Source organism: Ambystoma mexicanum, chromosome 5q (assembly GCF_040938575.1).
Source record: "Ambystoma mexicanum isolate Mex_15411 chromosome 5q, UKY_AmexF1_1, whole genome shotgun sequence".
Classification (NCBI taxonomy): domain Eukaryota; kingdom Metazoa; phylum Chordata; class Amphibia; order Caudata; family Ambystomatidae; genus Ambystoma; species Ambystoma mexicanum.
Window position 1 is genome coordinate 1,126,472,426 of NC_090933.1, and position 24,034 is coordinate 1,126,496,459.

Consider the following 24,034-nt stretch of genomic DNA (forward strand, 5'->3'; position numbering starts at 1 on the left):
ATACACATGTCGAGAGCGCCAAAAATGATATGCTTGTATGCTGTCCCTGCTTTATTATGATGATAATAAAGCTGGGTTTTGTGTTTCACCTTGTCTATTTCCGTTATTGACTCTGGTTTGAACTGGCTCCAAAACCTAAGCCATGTTAACAGGTTCATCTAATCATGTCTTTAAAAGTTCCCCCTCCTCTTAGGACATACATCCTTACTGTTATGTTTAAGCAAATAACTCAACAACTCTTATTCCCTTCTATGTTCTATGTGGCCCACATAGTCCCAATTTTTAAGAAAGCAGACAGATTAGATCCAGGAAATTATAGACCTATTGCACCGTTGGATGCCAGCAGTAAGTAAAAATGTCAACCTTGTTCTCAAGAATCTAGAAATGTGGACTAACGAGGATTGCAGAATTAAAAAATTCCTGGCATGCTTTTGGAAACAGATTGGAACGCAGATGAATGGTTAGTCAATTCCTGTCTTCAAGGACCGGCTTGGACTTCCATTTCCTTGCCTATCTAAGTGGAAACTATTGACCTGTCATCTGTGTTTGATTGACTGTGTAAAATGGTATCGCAACTGGGCAAAACTTGTGACTTGGGGCAATTCTCACACTTTACTGAGTATCCTAATGAAAATCCATTCAGATGCTGTGATTAGACCTAGGGTCAATTTGTCAGGTTCTCTGTCCAACTCAATACCCACGTTTCAGGGTCTGTAACAGGAATGTGTGCTTGCCCCTTGTTTATTCAATATCTGTATCTCCAATCTTGAAACATCTTTTAGGGGTAATCATACATTTCCTCCTAAATCAGGTAATGAGCGGATCCAATGGCTTGCATAAACAGATCTAGCATTTTTTGACTACACCCCAATTAGTCTCAGAGTACAATGTTTTCTATATTTACTTATTTCAGGGAAAATTATGTTGGGGTTTATTTATTTTATTTATTTAGTCATTTGTAGACCTCGAGGCGCTGGTTACAAAAAGTACAGTTAAAATTAACTTAGAACTGTCACATTTTTTTTTAAACAATTTGTATTATTTTTGTTTTAACAGGTAGACTGCAGCATTTTGTATTACACACCAATACGTTTTAAGCAAAGTTAGTCTGTATTCCCCTTCCAACCCTCCCTCTAACTAACAAACAACATGTGCACTGTTCATGTTTCCAAATACTTAAGCACTAGACAGTTCAGGATGCTTACAACAATGGTCGGCCCAGAACATGTGTAGCATGTATGCGTTTTCCAGACTACATTTGGGGCAGCATTGCGTTTTTGTGTGGTTGAATTTTTGACATTTTCTGGGATGTCAGGTATGCACTATGAGTATATAATTGTAAGAGTTGTAATTTAGTGTTTCTCGACACCAGTTTGTGGTATGAGATCGTCCTCTGGCACTGCCCATCTGTAAACTGTACTTGTAGGAGTTTTGTGCGCCTGCTGGGCAGAGAAGTTTGCATACCCCAGATACCACATGGCCCCCTTCTGATACGTCATATAGTGTTTCTATTACTTCATTAGCTTCCATCTGTCCCTCGGTTATTAGCCATCTTTCCTTGATTGCCCTCAACAGCGTGGCATGTGTGATTTATTGGCCCTTGTGTAGCCCGGTCTCTGCTTTGAGTGTTTGGAGATCAGCTACCTTCCCTTCTTGGAGCATATCCGCTAGAGTCGCTATTCCTTTGGGCTCCCAGTATTTCCTAATGGTTGTCCTATCTTGAGGGTTGTGCACCATCAGTGTGACCAATGGAATCTGAGGGGAATAGGTGTTATGTTCCCTAACAGCTTGCAGTTCCTGTGCCATAGGGCTTTCCCCAGTGCCAGTAGATGTGCACGGTGTTGCAAATGTGAGTGTGGTGCATACCCATATAACCTCTTTCAGGTAGAATGGGCTGCATGTAGGTTGTAGTAGGGTAGTGTCCTGAGAAGGTTCATCCAACAGCCATCCCATGACAAACATGATTTGGCTCTCTACAAAATATAATTTAAAATTGGGGACTCTGTTTCCGCCTTGTTCGTACGGTCTTTGGAGTGTGTTCAGCGCTAGCCTGCATCTTCTATTATGCCATAAAAACCTCACACATGCTGTGTCTAGCTTTGTGAAAAAGGTTCTGAGGATGTTATATGGCACATTTGTGAAGATGTGCAATAACCTGGGGAGAGCTACCATTTTCAGCAGCGCTGCCTGGCCCATTAGCGAAAGAGGCAGAAGTCCATAGATTTTGTTACGCCTTCTGCTGCCCGCAGTGTGTTATGTGTGTGTTCTAAGCAGGGGTCAAGATATATATCTATGCCAAGATACCGAATCGTGTCGGCATGCCATCGCACAGGAAGTGTAGGTAGATGGCCCTCCCCCTTATTCCTAAATCCAGCTAGTGGGAATAGGCCTGACTTCTCTCTGCTAATCGTAATGCCTGAAAGTTAAGCGAATTTCTCTTGTACATCCAATATGTATTGTAAATTGGTTTCTGGGTGTTGTATGTATTGTAGCATGTTGTCTGCATGTAGGGATATAAGATACCACTGGCCGTGTATATTGATGGCCGCATCCTTATATTCACTGCGTAAGTATATTGCAATTGGCTCTAGGGCCAAGATGAACAACATAGGGGACAGTGGACATCCCTGCCTAGTGCCTTTGTCCAGTATCCATTGTTCTGATATCTGGTTGACCATTTAAACTCTAGCTGCCGGGCTGCTGCATAGTAGCTGTACCCATCTGAAGTACTTATGCCCAATGCCGAAACACCACAGGGTGGCCAACAGCCATGTCCACCTGATTAAATCAAAAGCTTTGATCGCATCTAGTGAGGACACTGCATTGTGATTTGTACTGGCAATCTACTATGTGGTGTAATATGCACAAGATCCATGTTGTGTTCCTCTCTGGCACATACCCCATCTGATCTGGGTGTATCAATTCTGATAAAACCTATTTAAGTCTGTTCGCCAGTAGAGTGGTAAGTATTTTCCTGTCCTGGTTCAATAGTGGCAGTGGCCTGCACGAGCCACACTCTGTGGCAGGTTTGTTTGGCTTAAGTAGGGAATGATAATGGATTCCATCAGCGACAACGGGAGAGCACCTTTATCATATGTTTCATTTAGCATATCTAGAAGTGGCGGTGCCACTGCGCTTAGATATTCTTTATACAATTCACTTTGCAGTCTGTCTGTGTCTGGAGTCTTACCAGTTGGCAATTCTCTAATTGTGGCTGATAGTTCTTCTACAGTGATGGGGGCGTCTAGCTTCTCTGCCGCTCAATCATCTAGCCTGGGGAATTCGATCTGGGAAAGGGCATCCTCTATCTCAGCGGCTTCTACTTCAGTTGTGTCCACTTATAAATCTTTATAATTTTCAAAAAAGGTCTTATTTATTTCTGTTTGTGTGGTGCTCAGTGTGCCGTTAACGTTCGTGATCGACTGAATCATATTCTGTTTGGAGTCCTTTTTGTAGAGCCAATCTAGTAATCTTCCTGGGTTGTCTCCTTCAGCATGTTGTTTCTCTATGTATTTTGTGCAGTTTAGAGTGCCAAGCCTATCGCAGTGATTTAGGCAGTCTTGCCGTTAATCTGATCCTGTCTGAGGTGCGATCGACGGAATCTTCTGTGCTATTTTCTATGTCTTCTAGTGCTTTCTCAGCCCTAGACAGTTCTTCTGATATTGTTGCTTGTAGCCCTCCTTCTTTTGCTATGGATTCTCTTCTGATCACCACTTTAAAGGCTTCCCACAGTACACCTGTGGATGTCACACTACCTGCATTGTTCGTAAAGTAGCTGCTTATGCTCTCTGTAAGGTGTCCTTTGAACGCTTTGTCTTTCACAGCTTCCCCTCTCATCTTCCAGGTTGGGATGCATGCCCTCGGGGGGGGGGGCACTTGCCATGCGACCAGAAGCGGGCGTTATGTGACAGCACTCAGCTCTTATAGGTTGCCCCTATAAATTCACCCAATGTCTCTGTGCCTGTGAAGAAGCAGTCTAGCCTCATGTATAGGTCTTGCAGGGCGGTGTGGTGTGACTACCCTCTGGCCTGTGGGTGCAGCTCTCTCAATATGTTGACTAGATCAAAGGCGCTTTCAGCACTTTCAGTGCTTTGGTGGAGAGATGTGTACATTTGTTGTCGGAATTATCTAGTGTGGGATCCAGAGTGCAGTTGAAGTCACCCCCTCCCCCATATAATGGCACTATTTCTGCCTGGGCCAACTCTTGTGTATAATGAACGGAAAAGGTTGTAGCATCATGATTAGGGGCGTAGGTGTTAATGATGCATACTTCATTGTTTTCCAAAACCCCCTGGACCAGGACCATTCTGCCCTCATTGTCTTTGATCATCTTATGCGCCCGGAAAGGCACTGTGGCCGCTATCCAAATTAGCACCCCCCTAGTATACGCATAGTAGGGTGAGCTTGCCCTGGTTGCTCTCCATTTCCTAGTCAATACCACTTGTTTTTCTTGGGTCAGATGGGTTTCCTGTAAGAGTGCTATGTCTATTTTGTTTCTACGTAGGTAAGTCATCACCCTGTACCTTTTTATATAGTTTTTTAGCCCCCTGACATTCCAGTTTACTAGCTTAAAGTCCCCAGTCATATGTGATGTGGTAGATGCAGAGCAATACTGTAATGGCCCTAGTTGACACCTGAGCTTTTGCTCTTATGTGCGCTGCCCAGCTGCCCGCTGGCTGTCTAGCTTCCATCTTGTAGATATGACATGAACATGTACAAACAAACCCGCAACTTCTTCCCACTCTCAAAAAATCTCCTTACCCTCAACTGTTGGCCAGCTATCTATGACTTGCTCAGGCATTCCCGCTTCTCACTCCTGCACTGTCTAGTCCGGCTCACGTGACAGTCATGCAGCGGGTGGATACATAACTGCTAGTATTCCAAAAGTGAAATGGCTGTGAGTGGAAGACACTCCCCTATATCTGCCACTTCTCAGTGTTGCTCCTGCTTTTTACGCTATCCATGCGTCGGAGTGTATGACTGTAGTTGTTTTCATGTCCCGGTGGCTGTGTCTTTTGGACCATTGTTACTCAATCCATCTCACAGTGCTGCTGTGGTGTCTCTTTGGTTATCACTTATCCCTGCCACTTGATCTTCTACTTGAAGGCTGTTATGTTTTTACTGTGTGGTCTGGATGTTGTTCTGGCATTGGTGCCAAGTGTTTGGTTTCCATCCATGTCCTCACGGGTCTCAAAGAAGAGGGTGCGGCCCTTGTATATGATTTTCAGTTGCGCTGGGTATAGCAACATTTATTCAAGGTTAGTTTCCCGAAGTCTCTTTATAACTGAGGCAAAATGCATTCTGCTTTTTTGGACCTGCAAGGTGTAATCTGGGTATGCAGTGATTTGTTCTGATGTTCTTGTTATCGTGCCTCTGGTTCTGAAGTGCTCTAGGATTTTTTCTCTATCCTTGTAGTTTAATATCTTAGCTATTATGGGCTGCGGGGGGCCTCTGGCAGGGGTTTCCTTGGAAGTGATCTGTGCGCTCATTCCACTGTGAAGCTTTGTGTGAAGTTGCCAGGGCCTATTTCCTGTAATAGCACATTCTCTATGTAGTTTATTGGGTCGGTGCTTACTCCGCCCTCCAGAAGCCCGATTATTCTAACTTTATTTCTCTGGGCTTTACCTTCTGCTTCATCTGCTCTATCTTCTAAATTCTTTATCCGCTGCTTCATCACATTAGTGTCTCTCAGTGTGTCCTTTAAGTCAGCCGTGTTTTCTACCACTTGTTTTTCTAACTCCCTCATTCTTTCAGCCAGTGCTTGCACATCCTGTCTTAGGAGACCTACATCCGTGATTATGGCATCCATTTTTGCGTCCAGTGAGGTTTCCTAGGCCGCTATTGCTGCTAGGACATGTTGGTCTACTCCTACCTGCTCCTCCAGTGTTTGGAGGGCTGATGTAGCCATGTGTGCAGCCTTAGTTGCCCCTGCAAACCTCGTAAATGTGTCTATGGTGGGTTGTTTGGTCTTGTGTTTGGATGCTTTGGGTGGCATGTGAGGTGGCGGATGAGAAGTAGGTACCCTTCTGTTGTGGTTGTCGGGTTTGTGTTGATGGACTCCGCTGTCAGTGATAGTATGGGCCTTTAGGCTTCCACAAAGGTTATCTGTGTTGGCTGACTGCGGTGTGATCTTTGGCACACCACTGGTTGGCTTTATTGCCCTACGTGTTTCATTCCTGCTTGCATGACGCAGTTCTTGATTGGCAAGCCTTTAGAGTGTGCAAGGCTGCGGCGCACCCCACTGCACACGTGTATTTGGGTCTCCTCGAGTGAAGAGACTTGGGCCGCTGTCAGTGCTGCATTCCGTGTTATACCTACTTTATGTTTCCACTCCTAGCTTACCCCAAGGTGTTTTAGGGTGCAGGGTCTCTCCCTGGCTTGCTTGTGTAATATTTGCCATTAGGCTTCCTTATCTCCATCTCCACTTGTGGCTTAATGTCTTGTTTTGCGTGATCCTGGGGGCCCCGCCTGAATGGGGCAGCTCAGCCTGTTGGGGAGCATTGCTGTGTGTTTGCCCGCTAGTGGTCCACCTCGTGGGTGGGCTCTCCCCACCTGCGCGTATCGCTGGTCCCTCCCGGGGAGGTCTTTTAATGCCTTTTGATTGTGTTGGGTGCTGCCAGGGCACCAGAGACTGTGACTTCTCTCTCGGCAGCCCAACCACACGTCCCTCTTCACGCTGACATTTTGTGTCCTTCCTACTTTCACAAAGGTTCCGCCCATGCCGCATCTTCAGAGGTGCTCCATGTTCGTGCTTCACTTCTGCCGGACCGGCTCCTCTACATTGGTGCTGTAGCGGACCGGCTCTCAGGCTCTCCCCTCTTATTGTCACGCTGCAGGAGGTGCCTTGCTTTCAGGATCCCAGGCTGCCGAGTGTGTGCTCCGCTAATTTGTTTAGGCACTCGGCTTGCTGGGCTTCAGGAATGTCAGGCCAGATGTTCGTTCTTGTGCCTCCTTCCATCAGAATTTTTTTGACCTGCAAGGTGTAATCTGGGTATGCAGTGATTTGTTCTGATGTTCTTGTTATCGTGCCTCTGGTTCTGAAGTGCTCTAGGATTTTTTCTCTATCATTGTAGTTTAATATCTTAGCTATTATGGGCTGCGGGGGGCCTCTGGCAGGGGTTTCCTTGGAAGTGATCTGTGCGCTCATTCCACTGTGAAGCTTTGTGTGAAGTTGCCAGGGCCTATTTCCTGTAATAGCACATTCTCTATGTAGTTTATTGGGTCGGTGCTTACTCCGCCCTCCAGAAGCCCGATTATTCTAACTTTATTTCTCTGGGCTTTACCTTCTGCTTCATCTGCTCTATCTTCTAAATTCTTTATCCGCTGCTTCATCGCATTAGTGTCTCTCAGTGTGTCCTTTAAGTCAGCCGTGTTTTCTACCACTTGTTTTTCTAACTCCCTCATTCTTTCAGCCAGTGCTTGCACATCCTGTTTTAGGAGACCTACATCCGTGATTATGGCATCCATTTTTGCGTCCAGTGAGGTTTCCTAGGCCGCTATTGCTGCTAGGACATGTTGGTCTACTCCTACCTGCTCCTCCAGTGTTTGGTGGGCTGATGTAGCCATGTGTGCAGCCTTAGTTGCCCTTGCAAACCTCGTAAATGTGTCTATGGTGGATTGTTTGGTCTTGTGTTTGGACGCTTTGGGTGGCATGTGAGGTGGCGGATGAGAAGTAGGTACCCTTCTGTTGTGGTTGTCGGATTTGTGTTGATGGACTCCGCTGTCAGTGATAGTATGGGCCTTTAGGCTTCCACAAAGGTTATCTGTGTTGGCTGACTGCGGTGTGATCTTTGGCACACCACTGGTTGGCTTTATTGCCCTACGTGTTTCATTCCTGCTTACATGACGCAGTTCTTGATTGGCAAGCCTTTAGAGTGTGCAAGGCTGCGGCGCACCCCACTGCACACGTGTATTTGGGTCTCCTCGAGTGAAGAGACTTGGGCCGCTGTCAGTGCTGCATTCCGTGTTATACCTACTTTATGTTTCCACTCCTAGCTTACCCCAAGGTGTTTTAGGGTGCAGGGTCTCTCCCTGGCTTGCTTGTGTAATATTTGAAATTAGGCTTCCTTATCTCCATCTCCACTTGTGGCTTAATGTCTTGTTTTGCGTGATCCTTGGGGCCCCGCCTGAATGGGGCAGCTCAGCCTGTTGGGGAGCATTGCTGTGTGTTTGCCCGCTAGTGGTCCACCTTGTGGGTGGGCTCTTCCCACCTGCGCGTATCGCTGGTCCCTCCCGGGGAAGTCTTTTAATGCCTTTTGGTTTGTGTTGGGGGCTGCCAGGGCACCAGAGACTGTGACTTCTCTCTCGGCAGCCCAACCACACGTCCCTCTTCACGCTGACATTTTGTGTCCTTCCTACCTTCACAAAGGTTCCGCCCATGCTGCATCTTCAGAGGTGCTCCATGTTCGTGCTTCACTTCTGCCGGACCGGCTCCTCTACATTGGTGCTGTAGCGGACCGGCTCTCAGGCTCTCCCCTCTTATTGTCACGCTGCAGGAGGTGCCTTGCTTTCAGGATCCCAGGCCGCCGAGTGTGTGCTCCGCTAATTTGTTTAGGCACTCGGCTTGCTGGGCTTCAGGAATGTCAGGCCAGATGTTCGTTCTCGTGCCTCCTTCCATCAGAATTTGGTCGTTTCTATGCACCGGGTGTTCCCCGAGTCTGTGCAACTACAGATGAGGTCAATTACTGTAGATAACTGCTTTTCTGATACGTATCGTAGTAGATCAAGCAAGAGCGGCAGAAAGTGCGTCCTCCCTTCATAACTGCAAGCCACGCCCCTAGAACAGTTACAAGGTTAGTACAGTCACAATTGAAGTTACAGGATATCCATTAACAATAATGGAGGGACAGTTTGATATTATACATCTTGTGACAAGAGCCAGGTTTTGAGGTCTTTACGGAAGGACCAGCATGAGGTTTCAGATCTTAGATGAAGTTTTCCAGTATTTAGCTGCCACCACTTGGAAGATGCTGCCTCCAGCTTTTTTGGCGTTTGAATCTAGGCATTGTTAGAAGGTGGAAGTGTGAGGCTCTGATTAGTCTATTGGTTTGAGATGTTTTAATTTTATTAAAAAGGTATTTAGGGGCGGTGTGTGTCAGCCATTTGTGTGTTAGGGTGAGGGTTTTGAAGTGAATTTGATCACAAATAGGGAGCCAGTGGACATTTCTTGTCACTGAGGAGATAGGTGCTTTTTTAGGGATATTCAATGCCGCTCTGAGGGCATTGTTTTGAATGACTTATAGTTAACATCAATAAGACTGAAATATAACTGGCTAATGCAAGGGTTCAAGATTGATGTTATCTCTCACCTAAAATATTTAGGTTTTGAGATATTTGGAAGGTCTAATTTATACACCGTCTATGCTATTCAAGAAAAAATTAATTCTCTTCCCTGCACAAATGAAGAGACTTTGTAGAAGATTGTGTGCCCACTCGATGGTTCCTATAGTTACATTTTAATTAGGTAAGTTTGCACTGAATATCTCTTACGGCCTTGTGCTGTGGCACTTACACAATTGGGACATGTTGCTGAAACTAGAGGGTTTACCATGAAAAAAGGTGTTGTGACTCCCAGTTTCTGTACCAATGTCAGTTATTAGAGTGGAATTGGGGTTGCTTTCCTTAAAGTCAATTGTGGAGTGGAATCTGCTTTCTTTGTATAAGACAATACTTCCCCCTATTTCTAATTCTTTGTATGTTGAACTTAGAGATTATATAAATGTAAACAATTATTTATCGATTGGTGATCTTGTCAGAAAATGCAACCAACTTTAGGAACATATGACAATTGATAATACCCTTGTGCTTAATCCAGATCATGTAAAGAGAAAGTTGCGAGACATGGATTTGATCGAGACCCTAGAATCTCACTCACATTACAAGCTCTATAAACATTTGTCAATAGAAACAAAAAAGCATGGTTATCTGTCTACATGCGGAGATTCCCTAACACTTGATACTGTGATTCCTCCTTAATGCCATACTCTCTGTAGAAATTTTGAGTATTCAATTGGGTCCATGTCCCTCTCCGCTTTACTGCAGGTTCTGCAGTTTTTTCCAGGCATCCAAGAATCATGGAAACATTTTCTTACAAAATGTACTGGCACTTTTAAACTGGGACATTCAACTCTACATGCATTTGTGGAGCATACTGATTACGTAGTATCAGATCAATTCTGGTATTGATTGCTTTGACAAATGTAATTTTGTTAGTCAGAAAGTTCTCATAATTATGATGTGAGGTTTTTAAGTATTACGTGGTATCTAACGTTTTTACATTTTTATTTTCTTTGTTATTCTTTCTGTTATTTTATTCTTATCATGTATTCTTTTCTTGTTTACAGTCTTTAGTTTATGTAGAACAAATGTGAGATTGAATCTGTTATATTAAATTGTTAAATGTTTTCTAACTGTAGCACAATAAAATAGAAACAAATATATAATGCCATTAAATTGTACCTCAAGTGTTTTCAGAGAAATAGTTACATTGGCCTGTGATATGATGACATCCATAGCAGAGCCTGATGAGGATTAGTTTGATAATATATGTTTTGTGAAGACCAAAGCTGCTTAAACTAAATTTGAAAATGAGAGCAAGTTTAAATGAGTAATTTATATTCCCCTAAAAATAGTGCAGATGTAATTCCCATAGTACCCCTCATGTTGAAATCAAACAGTGAGATGCATATGCAATTTGTATGGGAAGGAGTGTGCATATGTGTTTAATTCAATCTGAAAACCATTTCCTTAGGTTGGATGGGTGAGTCAAAATAGTCTGTGAATTCTAAATTGATAACATGACTTCCCTAACCCAGGTTAACTGTTTTTATCACTCTTACTTAACAGCATTCTCATTTTTGTTTACAGTGTGGGGTGGATGGCTGATGTTTCCTACCTACCTATCCTTTGATTATCTGTACAGTGTGTGCTATTGTTCGGTCTGGACCCTTGGAGAGCCATACGTGGGACTTTTCCACTCAGGCAGCTCCCTGTATCCTGAAAATAGCTTCCAATTTCTCAGCCAGACAGACACGTAATTACCACAATAAACTGTGTTCTATTTATTTTCTTTTCAGCACATCTGAACATCGGAACAGCAATGGTTCTGGCACAGTAGTCCAAAACAGAGCTTGTTTAGGCTGCAGGACCATGAGAAGGCATCAAGACAGGTTGGTCCCACCAGTCCAACAGGTTGAAGGTCCAGCAAGAGACTACTTTCCTAACAGGCCTGTATTGTGAAGCTGGATACTGTTTGTTGCAGCTACTTTGCACATTTGTCCTCAGGGATAGTGTTGTGGGCATGCACTTTGAATCTAGCTGTATTGTGAATCTAGCTACCGTTTTGTGCCACTACTTTGCATCGTTTTCCTCAGGGATAGTGTTGTGGGCATGCACCTTGAATCTCGCCGTTGTTTGTGCCACTAATTGTCATCTTTTACCATAGGGATAGGGCTGTAGGCTTGCACTTTGAAGCCTGGAGGGACTCTCTGGTGCGTATAACACACCATCACAATGGAATATAACCTTATTCCACCCGGGATCATGGCCATTCACCCTCATACATCTGTAGCAATTCACTACTCAACTTCATAACGCATATCACCTCTGCATTTAGAATGCAGATGAGTCCCACGACAAAAATTCGGTCCAGCTGGGCACATAATCAATATCCTTGACTCACCTAATCGCCTGACAGTCTGTCACAGCACCCATCCACTAGCCAGATCTCTATCGGTTGTTAGCAGCAACTTAGCCACCCCTCCCTACCTTTGTGCTGGCTAAAATACACACGCATTCTATAAAACCAACTTTCAATAATCATACTTCAGACTTCGGTCCTCCAAGGGCGATCATCCCACAGCACTTTGAAACAATACCAGTGGCTATACAAATGCCATGTAACACAACATAACCCCCCCAGGAGCATTCCTCGCCAGGTTTCTGCCCATTAAAGTAATCAAGCTTAGCGAAAAGAGTATTATGAACAATTGCATTTAGGGTTTTTAAGTCGTAGCTTTCAGGAACTGGTACATTATCCAATGGTCATGTGGGTTACAATTAAGAAAGAGAAGGTCACCTATCTTAGCATTTGCTTTCTATGGTTCTGCAGCTCATGAAGGGTTCATGGCATACTTATGGGCGGATTCTGAGCTCATGATAAGAAGTGTGTGAGAAGTCGACATTTTCCCCTTCAGGTCCCAGAACCATCATTCTGAGGTGGGTGGAAATATTGGAGTGGAAATGTTGTGCTTTCCAACAGCAGAAGCTGCTAACATCACACGTTGTGGGTGAAACATGAGCTCCAGTGGCATTGCAAGCATTTCTTTAAAGGCTGCCACTTTTCTAATTTAAGAACGGTTTCTTAAACTTTTATTAAATTTGAAAAGTGGTGCTGCAGTCTAAGCAATGTTATGTTTATAAATGGTAAAAGTGTTCAGTGGATTTCAACGGCACCTCACAGGTGTGTCCTATCGTAACTCATTTTATTGGAGTGCTAAACCAGTGCTGCTGGCAGGAGAATCACCTCCATGTGTCTGCCCTGAATTCCTGAAGGTTGCTATGGCTGTTGTCAAGCCGTAAATCAGGCACATACAAAAGTCGAAGCTTTCGTTTCCCTGCACCACATTCTTTATTTGTCAGAATACAGTGCTTGTAAGAAATGTATTGTTCCGTCTTGTAACAACACATTTCGAATTTATCACAGACCTCTGAATCACGCCCTTAGTGGTAAAGTAGCTCAATTGTCTCTACAAAAGCACATGTAAAGGGGAGAGGATTGAAGTGTCTTTCTGTGAAATGTAAGTGTTCCAGTGGTATGTCACTCTTACCCTCTTAACCATGGTCCCCTTCTCAAGTAGCAGGCTGATTGAGATTTCTACTTTACTACTTTGGCTGGCCCTCAGAAAAACCTGTATAGTTTTTCTATTTAAATGGAACCATACACTTTATGCCTCTGTTTTGCCGACAACGAAGAGGAGTTCAACTCTGCACATGTCCTTAGTCTTGATGGAGCTTAGGCCTCCGGAGATGCTGAGTTTTGCAGTCAGAGAGCTTGGGGACTTCCTGGTGACAACCTTGTAGATGATTCAGCAGGATTTGAAGATGATACAGGCTTGCAGCGGGAGCCAGTAGTGATGAGGATCAGGGTGATGCTGTCAAAATTGCAGAGTCTCTTGATGAGTCACTGACAGGGGAGAAAGTATTGGTAAATCTACTGGTGGCCTTTGTGGAAAAAATGTCCAAACCCCTTTACCAAGTGGATGACATGAACATTTTTGGAATGTATACCTTTCAAGCAAATACAAGACAATCGAAACAGGCACTTTTTCTTCCCATGCACTACATATCCCTTTATAATAATAAAACATCAATATCGTCTTCAAATACAAATAGATGTTCTTTTACTGAATTCATAGCAGCCTCTGCATACTGTTTTAGATGAGACATTGGGCCTCATCACAAGGTTGGCGCTCCGGTAAGAACGGCACCGGTAAGGCAATACCGGCATCCATTACCGGGCCGGTGTATCATGACCCTAGATGCCGTTGCTACCGGCATCGTCACGGACCCGCTGTGGCCGTGCACCACCGTACCGGCATGCGGGCGCGCGCGCATATGGGGAGGCCTTAATACCGGCATGCCGCAAAGAAGGGGACACCACGAGTCACACGTACAAGTACATACCGGCATCAAGATGCCGGTAAGAAGGGCCACCATGATGCCAGCAATACCGGCATCGCGGACCACCCGTAAACAGCAAACTGCTGTGTAACCAAGTGCCACAGGTGCACTCAATCAGCAAAGGTGGAGGCAATGGAGTCAGGGTCAGCACAAAAGGAGCACACCCACACACCACACCCCCCTCCAAGGCAAAATGCTACCACTTGTACTTGCCATACTGGGCCTGGAGGACATGCCTGCACGGCTACTCCTTGAGCAGGCAGTACAACAGGAAACACAGAGGAGACGCCGGAGGAGAAGGAGGGTGAGACATGCCCAGCAAATCCCACCAGTGCAGGCAGTCGCTCCCCGCAGACAGCCAACAATCCAACATATAAGGGCCAATCCATTTGACTTAACCCCAGCACAGATCCACACCCTGTACCGCCTGGACAGAGACACCATCACCAACATAGTGGAATTAATACAGGATGACTTGGTCAGCCTGATCAACATCCGCACAGCCATTCCCCCTTTGCTGAAGGTGGCATCTGTGCTCCACTTCCTGGCCACAGGCACTTATCAACACACAGTGGGCCAAATGCATGGCATGTCCCAATCATGCTTCTCTGTTGTGTTAAACCAAGTGCTGGATGCACTACTGAAGCACGCAAATGCCTACATATCCTTACCAAGGACACCACAGGAGGCAAATGCCACCAAAATAGCATTCCATGCACTGGCAGGCATGCCCAATGTAATTGGTGTCCTCGACTGTACCCATGTACAGTTGTTAGTCCCACATGCCGTGGAGGCGGTGTACCGCAATCGGAAGCTATACCATTCCATCAATGTGCAGATGGTGTGTGATGCCAGCCAGATAATAACACACTGCTGTACCAGATACCCAGGATCCACGCATGATGCCATGGTGCTGCGGAACTCCTCACTACCCCGCTACATGGAAGGAGACGTTGTACCAAGTGGCTGGCTGTTGGGTGAGTCTGCCCTCTGGGCCATGGGGGCAGATGGATTGGGGGGGAGGTACATGCATATGCTAGGGGAATGCCCTCTGGGCCATGGGGGCAGATGGATCGGAGGGGAGGTACATGCATATGCTAGGGGAATGCCCTCTGGGCCATGGGGGCAGATGGATTGGGGGAATGGTAGTTTCTTAAGTGATCCGCCAACACACAGCCCTCACATTTCCATGCAAAATGCCCCTAGCCAAGACATACATTGCCTGGTGCCTTAAAATCCTAGGACCCTAGGTTGTGTATGTCACACAAGGCTCCCTCTATGGATTGGCATGCAGTGTACAGGGCTGAGAGTCATGTGGATGTGGCTGCCAATGACGAGATAGTGCATATGAACTTGAATGATGTACAGGCTGAGCACACCTGTCAACTGAGCCTCATCCTCACACATACCTCCTTCTGCTCCCATGTAGGTGATGCTGGATATCCCCTGAAGCCGTGGCTACTCACCCCTGTCAGGAACCAACAGAACAGGCACGAGGAGGACTTTAATCGTGCACATACACGTACACGTGTGGTCATTGAGCAGACGTTTGACCTTTTGAAGGCACGGTTTCGCTGCATCAGCAGGTCGGGAGGGGCATTCATATACGGGCCTGAGAAGGTGGGCAAGATCATCACGGCATGTGTAATGCTACATAACATGTGCATCTGGCGGAACATACCCCTGCCACCTGACGTGGAGCTGCCACCACCTGGTGAAGTAGAAGGAGAGGAAGGAGTAGAAGTAGTAGGACATAGGCCAGGACGCGAAACTCGTGAGGGTCGCGCAGTGCGCAAAATGGTCATAGACCAATCATTCTGATGTACTTTAATGCAGAGGGTGCCATGTGTTGTGTACTGTGGGCACTGGTTGTGTGGGCACATGTGCACGAATCACCATGGAGCAATAAATTGACATACAAAAAATCAGCAAAGTCCACTCATGTGATGTTTGTTACACAACTGGTGTATTCGTGAGAAATTAAGTACAACATGATTCAACAATCCACGCCCCACCACCCCTCCACCTCCCCCAACCTACTCCCATACCCCCAAACACCCCAGTACTACACACTACACCCACCACCACCCTCCACCTCCCCCAACCTACTCCCATGCCCCCAAACACCCCAATACTACACACTACACCCACCACCACCCTCCACCTCCCCCAACCTACTCCCATGCCCCCAGACACCCCAGTACTACACACTACACCCACCACCATGCTCCACCCACCCCCTAACACCCAAAGTCAACTATGATATGATATGATATGATATGGTATTTGTAACGCGCCTATACACAAGTGTTTCAAGGCGCGACGAGGCGGGGGGGGGGAAACAAGGGAAAGGCAGACAAACGATCCTACTAGGCCAGGTGTCATTCAGATCGCGCAAGTGCCGAGGTAAGGGGAAAAAGGAGAAAGTGCAAGGGGAGGAGGTGGGGGGGAAAGTGCAGTACAAGGTAAGTAGCGTAAAATAAATAATGAATAAAAAGGGCCAGCTGGTGGCAAGTGCGAGGTAAGTGCATAGCAAGTGCTGGGAAGGGGGCTGTAGGGATACAGTGACAGTCCCACGGTGCAGGGGGGGCCAAGGGAGGCAGTGCAGGTGGAGAGTGGCTGGGCCCTGGACCGAGGTCGCTGAGAGTGGCCCAGATGCAGGTTAAGTGCAGAATTCAGTGGGGAGTTAAGCAGGTTTAGCAGGGGAGAGGGAGAGAGAAGGCAGAAGCGAAGAGGAAGGTTTTGAGGTGCTTCCGGAACCGGAGATGGTTCTCCTCAAGTTTCAGGGAGGCAGGAAGGCTGTTCCAGAGGGAGGCCCCTGCTGCGGAGAGAGATCTACCCCCAGCTCGTTGCTTCGAGAAGCGGCTGACCATGAGGGAGTTGGAGACGGATGAGCGAAGTGCTCGTGAAGGAAGATATTTGGGAAGAGAGAGTTGAAGGTATTTAGGCCCCAGGCCCCAGAAGGCCTTGTGGACAATGCAGAGGGTTTTGAACTTAATCCTCGCAGCCACTGGGAGCCAGTGAAGAGATTTCAGTCCAGGAGAGATACGGTCCCTGGGCTTGAGGCCAAGGACAAGTCTCGCAGTTCTGTTCTGGATAAGTTGCAGAGGGCGGAGAGTGGAGGCAGGCAGATTTAGATAGAGGCTGTTACAGTAGTCCAGCCTTGAGAGAACCAGGGCTCGGGAGACAGTGAGCTTCTGGGGGAAGGAGAGGAAGGGAAGAATACCTCTGAGGAGGTGCAGTTGGTAGTGAGACTTCTTAGAGACGTCAGATATATGAGGAGAGAAGGAGAGTGTGGAGTCGAAGATGACCCCGAGGTTTTTAGCCTTGCAGGTAGGGGCAGGAGGGGGGCCAAGGGAGGCCGGCCAGAGAGCTGAAGGGAAGGAGGGAGTGGGTGTGCCGATGAGTAGAATCTCAGTCTTACTGGCGTTAAGGCAGAGGTCATTGGCGGCACACCATTCCTTGATAGCAGACAGACAGTCGGAGATGAGGGAAGGAGAGGAGGAGGCCGAGGGTAGCCTGAAAATGAGCTGGGTATCGTCCGCATAGCACTGGAAGTAGGGGCAGAGAGCGGCGATGCGGTGGGCAAGGAGTGCCAGATACTGGTTGAAAAGCCAGGGAGAGAGGTTGGATCCCTGGGGGACACCACAGGTGGAGAAAAAGATGTCAGAGAGGAAGGAGCCCATTTGGACCTGGGAGGGTCGACCGGAAAGGAAGGAGGTCAGCCATGCCAGAGCCTGACCAGTGATACCCAGGTTATCACGGAGGCGGTTTAGCAGGATGGCATGGTTGACAGTGTCAAAGGCAGAGGAGAGATCGAGCAGAATGAGAACACAGGGAGTGTTGGAATCGAGGTTCAGGAGCAGGTCCTCACGGATGTTCAGGAGAGCAGTTTCCGTGCTTCTGGCCGCTCTGAAGCACGACATGTGTCTGGATGTATGCCCAAAGGGATTATGCAGGGTGGCCCTGCTACTGTTGAGCCCCCTTAGGAGGTGGGGGTTGGATCTCTGAGCGGCGCGAACTCCGCAGGTACATGCGCACGGGGCTGGTCTGCCTCGAGCCCGATGGCGTGGATGATGCGGATGACCCAGATGGTTGTGATCCAAGGGGCAGGGTTTTCCGTTGGTCCATGCGGTCAGCAATCCTGATGAGGATCTGACCCAAGGCATTAAACCCATCACGCACTTGCTGTGCACTTGAGTTAATGGCCTGGATAACGGACACGGTGCTGTCCTGGATTAATACGGCGTGTTGTCTCCCCTTCAGCAAGGTACTGCTTCACATAGCCTTGCATCACCTCTTGCCGGGCCTCCATCCTGGAGAGACGTCCCTCAAGGTCCCGTATGGCAGTGTGGGTTGTGGTCGGTGGGTGATGTGGTGGCACAGCATGGATCATGGGGCTGTGCATGGCTGGAGACCACTGTCCATGGCTGCCCTGGTCGGATGAGTCCCGCTGAGGTGTGTCCTGTGGGGTGGCCTGCGGGCTTGGTGTGTGCACTACAGGCTCTGAGTGGACAAGTCCTGCATCACCCTCATCGTCCGGCCCAGCTACCTTATCAACACTATGATCTGCCGATGCAGCCATCTCCCCAATTGTGCTGGCAGCAGCAGAATGTGTGCCATCCTCCATGCCTGCTGTGTCCTCAGCCAGTGTGGATGGTGTGACCACAGATGCAGGTGCAGGTGTCAGCTCGTCCTGTGTACTTGTCTGTGGTGCTGTTTTTGCACCGGTTCTTGGCCCGCTTCCCGCATGGCCCATCCTTGGTCCACTTGAGGTTGATGGACCTGTGCCATCAGATTGCCTCCTAGGCCTTTTGGCTGGTGTTGTGCATTGTGCACTCCCTTGCGCTTCATCACTGTCAGCATCCGTACCTGTGGGGGACAGAGAGTGGCAGGATATCAGTGATTGTTCCGCTTGCATTGTGCATGCATTAGTCATTGGACATGTGGCGCCATCTGATCAGTTGCATTTGTGGCTTTGTAGGGGACTGTGTACATGCAATGTTGAAGAGTGGATTTTGATAGCGTAGTTGTGTCCACATGTACGCATTGTTGGGTTCAGTTGGACATTGATGTGTTTTGGGAGGGTCGTCCTGGGTGGCACATGCCCATGAAATGTGTCTTGTGGGTGTATTCGTGTATGACCGCAACATGCATTGGGATGGGATGGTGGTAGACCCAGAATGTGTACATGGATATGTGTAGGTGTGCATGATGGCCCATTTGTTGGCTGGTGTAGCAGCCACATTTGGAGGAGGATGATTATGATTATTTTTACTGTTTCAGTAGGGACACTCACCTTCATCTGTCGATGTTGGCACGCCAAACTCTGCTTCACCGACTCCTTCGATGGACTCCACGTCTATGATGGAGCTGCAGGTCTCCACCCATATGGCCAATTTCAGTGGGGAGTGTGGTCCTCCTCCTGTTGCCAGCCCCTGGCTCCGATTAGCTGACAATATGTGCCGGACTCTCAGCCTGAGGTCGTCCCAACGTTTTTGCAATCACGCACTGTGCGTGCGGTGGTGCCGACTGCACTTACTTTCTGGGCAACTTCTTCCCAGATGGTCTTTTTCTTGAGCTAGGCTGGACGCCTGAGGTCGTTGCAGAACACTACTTCTGCATTTGCCACAAGGGTGTCGGCCAACATGTTCAGCTCATCGTCTGTAAAACGTGGTTTGCGCAGGCGGGCCGTGCCTCTCCGGGTGGTCTTCGACATGTTGTCAGTGGTTACCTGGGAGTTGGGGTGTAGAGGGTCCTGTAGGTGGAGGATGGCAATGGATTGTGTTTTTAAAGATGGCCGCCATGGCATTTCCCGTTCTGGCGCGATGACGTTACTTCCGGGTCCGTTATTAACGCACCCGTTATTTGCACTATGTTAATAACGGTAACGGTATTTAGGGGTTGCCGAGGGCAGAGCTGTTCTGTACGTATTGGTCGATGCCGCTGTGTGGGGGTTTGGGGGTCGTTACTGGCAAGCCGGTACGGCCGTAACCGGCATGCAGGGATGCGCGCGCCCGCTCACTCTTGATTGTCCGCTATTTGCGGGTTGGTGCCAAGCCGGACATGTTATTACCGCCATGCTGGTTCGGCCAGATTTTTAGCGCCAACCTTCTGATGAGGCCCATTGACTTGTTACAAGGCACTCTGGCAGATCTAAAAGAGAGGGGGATGAGTCAGGGTAGTTAGGAAAGAGGAAGAATGCTAGATTCTGTTGCTGCCGTATTGCTGAGTGCAGACAGGAAGTACCACAAGCTCTTTGTGCACATAGTTTCTAGGTGTTCTGTCCAAGAGCATTTAGGGATTTGTATACAGATGGGAGACCTTCTAGAAAAGTATCATCTGATTGCGTTGTTAGACGCAGATGCAAAGTTCTTTAGTTCGGTTTTACTTTCTTCCCTTGAAGAGTGGACTAACAAGAAAGGTATTCTAAAATTGAACCAACTAGGCTTCCGGAAAAATGTAGTATCTAATGTGGCAGTCTGGATGTTAAATCACATACAACGCTTAGCCTGGGAGGGGTTTTTCAAAGAAATGTATGTGGTTTAGGTTGATTTATCCCTTGCATTTGATAGTGTTAATAGGGACAAATTGTGAAGGAAACCTTCAGATTGGGGGCTCCCGAAGGGATTATTGCCCCCCCAATCCATTTACACACGCACTCCACAATTAGGTTCAGGTTGAATGGTGAGCGATTGTTGTCATCCGAAATCATGACCAGTAGTGGCGTCAGACAAGGATGCATATTGGCGCCCTTTTTATTCAATACGTATCTGGCTGATTTACTACTGACTGCCTTAAGTCTGCATCCTTCATCCCTCCCAAAGTCCTGGGTACGAACATCTACTGGGTCACATATGCAGACAATATCATCTTGCTAGATTGTACGAAGGCAGCTATTCAAAGAATGCTGACTAAATTGGAAACGCACTGCACCGAAAATCACATAACCATGAATTCACGAAACAACCCACCTAATCAGACTGAGAGCAGGGAAATGACTAAAGCAAAAATCTTTGTGTTTGAAGGGGACGAAGCTGACAGATGTAAATAGCCTGAAATATTTGGGATATTGTGATGCTGGAAATGCATCAGAGAGACAGGGCCTCTGAATCCTTGTCCTTTATTGCTTTATCATGTATGTTCTGACTTGTTTTCCGCGCAGGAGTTCATGTGGACTCCTGGCGGTGCGGCTCTTCCTGTATTTGGTTTGATGAACAGACCCTTGGGATACCCTTATGGCACCCATGGGTGGGAGTACAACTCTGTACTCTTAGTGTATGTTTTTGGGCACCTGTGGCCCACAGAATAGGGTACGGGCTGGTTGCAGCTCCGGGCTGAATTAACAGGTGCCCTGAGCGTCCTCCATTTTGGGATGCTCAGGCCCTGTCATTAGAATCATTGGATTCCTGATGGAGACAAGATGGCCCCCGTTGCCTCTTGCTTTCTACCACCTGTTACCTTACTTTTCCTGAAGTTCACTCAGGTCCCGGAAGAACCCTGACTCTGTCCCTTCCCCCTGACTGGTTGTTGGGTGGAAGTTGCATATATGGTGTTGTGGGGAAGTCCAGGCCAGACTGGCTGGAGCCTTCCCAATGACTGTATGTTGTGGGTACGCCCATTGGGTGGGACCTGAGTGAATGGAGTGTGTGACGAATACGCATTCTATCTTATGGGTGTCTAGTATCTGGTGGTTGACACAATGACTGAGACAGCGCTGCCCGAAACTGGTATGAATGCAGTGTGTAGTGCTGAATGGCAGAGTGCTTGTCCAAATCCACATTCTGTGTTGTGAGTGTCTGGATGGAGAAGAATGGCCTGAATGCACTGTGTGCCTGATTGGCTGCCTGACTGCCTGAATGCCCTTCTGAGTGATTGAATGCCTGAGTGTGACCCAGCAGAATGAATGGGAGATCAACAGTATATCTGGGGACCACTCACTGTTAGAAATCATTCAGAAGCTGAAGTTGATACTTGATGCTTACTCTCAAAGCCGAGCCGGAAGAAGAAGGTGAACCGCTGTTCCATTCCGTGTAATCTGAAAGCTGATGTGTCTTCAAGAACTAATCCGAGAGAGGACCTGGTAAGGAGACCTCTCCCCGAGCTACGAGGGACCATCGTGCACCAGCTGATCTTTGCCAAATCTCCCTGGTAGTCAGACCTACGAAAGGCTGCCAACCAGAGACAGGGACTGCTGCGGAATCACGAAGAGAAGCACCAGACAGCCATCCACCGTCGACAACCGCCGTCACCGACTGGAGCCGCAGTGCTCCCTTTGCCTAAGAACATTTGATCCAAGGACTGCCTTGTTCATTCTCGTCGGCCGCTTTCGTCCGGCCAGAGAAAGTCAAGGCCACCGATGACCGAGGAGAATCCGCCGGTGGGTTTCCCTCCACCCGAAGACCTCAGAGACGCCAACGATTCTACTGAAGCCAGCCGTGGTCACGTCCCATTCGTCGACGCCAGACGCCGATGACTCAACGCACTTGCTGGGCCAAAGTTCTTCACTAACTCTTTGCGGCTGCACTGCACGCCTCCCCTGTTGCAGGACGTTTTCGATCACTCGTCTACGAGCACCGCGAGGACCGAAGCTGCTGCCTCAACGACAACACTCATCCTTTCTTCATCTCGGAAGTTTGACGACCGGTGGCTCCGGCTTGAAAGAGAGTGCACTCAAGAAGGGCCCGTCTATTCCCTGACGAAGAACTCTACAACACAGAACTGTGTCTGGTTGGTGGGGACTCAGCATTCTGCCAATTGTCTAACCAACTTGTCGCTGATCAGATCCACAGTGCTCCCTTTGCCTAAGAACATTTGATCCAAAGACTGCCTTGTTCATCCTCGTTGACCGCTTTCGTCCAGCCGGAGAAACTCAAGGCCACTGACAACCGAGGAGAATCCGCTGGTGGGTTTCCCACCACCCAAAGACCTCAGAGATGCCGACGAAGCTACTGAAGCAAGCCGTGGTCACGTCCTGTTCACCGACGCCAGAAGCCGATGACTCGACGCCCTTGCTGGACCAAAGTTCTTCACTAACTCTTTGCAGCAACAAACCATCATCCTCGAGGTGCACTGCATGCCTCCGCTGTTGCAGGACGTTTTCGATCACTCGTCTACGAGCACCACGAGGACCGAAGCTGCTGCCTCAATGACAACACTCATCCTTTCTTCATCTCGGAAGTTCGACGACCGGTGGCTCCCGCTGGCTCCCGCTTGAAAGGGAGTAAACTCAAGAAGGGCCCGTCGATTCCCCGACGTAGAACTCTACAACACAAGGTACATTGGGTAACAGAACTATAGAATAAGATAAGACTCTAACAGACAATATATGGAATGGGCTTGTAGTGCATCTTCATTTACTGGTTTCCCACGTGGGGGGATCCTCATACAGAACTGTGTCTGGTTGGTAGGGACTCAGTATTCTGCCAATTGTCTAACCAACTTGTCTTCTTCCCAAGTCCATGGTTGATATTGTTTTGCTGTGTTGATTTGTATGCTATTTGAACTGAGTACAGTTGATGCATTTTAATGGAATCAGAGTAATCGTGGTACCACCTAGAGCTATATATATATAAACCATTTTAGAATTGTCGGAGCACAAAGTGTATTATCGTGATAGTGTATATAACATTGAACCTTATTTATATAAAGACTGTGTTTTAACTAATACAGTGTGTGGACATTCCTTTTCCTCCACCCGAAGACCTCAGAGATGCCGACAACGCTACTGAAGCCAGCCATGGTCACGTCCCATTCGTCAACGCCAGACGCCGATGACTCAACGCACTTGCTGGGCCAAAGTTCTTCACTAACTCTTTGCGGCAACAAACCATCATCGTCGAGGTGCACCGCACGCCTCCCCTGTTGCAGGACGTTTTCGATCACTCATCTATGAGCACCACGAGGACCGAAGCTGCTGCCTCAACGACAACATTCATCCTTTCTTCATCTCGGAAGTTTGACGACCGGTGGCTCCAGCTTGAAAGGGAGTGCACTCAAGAAGGGCCCGTCGATTCCCTGACGAAAAATCCTACAACACAGAACTGTGTCTGGTTGGTAGGGACTCAGCCTTCTGCCAATTGTCTAACCAACTTGTCACTGACCAGAGCCACAGTGCTCCCTTTGCCTAAGAACATTTGATCCAAGGACTGCCTTGTTCATCCTCGTTGACCGCTTTTGTCCAGCTGGAGAAACTCAAGGCCACTGACAACCGAGGAGAATCCGCTTGTGGGTTTCCCACCACCCGAAGACCTCAGAGACGCCGACGAAGCTACTGAAGCCAGCCGTGGTCACGTCTTGTTCACCGACACCAGAAGCCGATGACTCGACGCCCTTGCTGGGCCAAAGTTCTTCA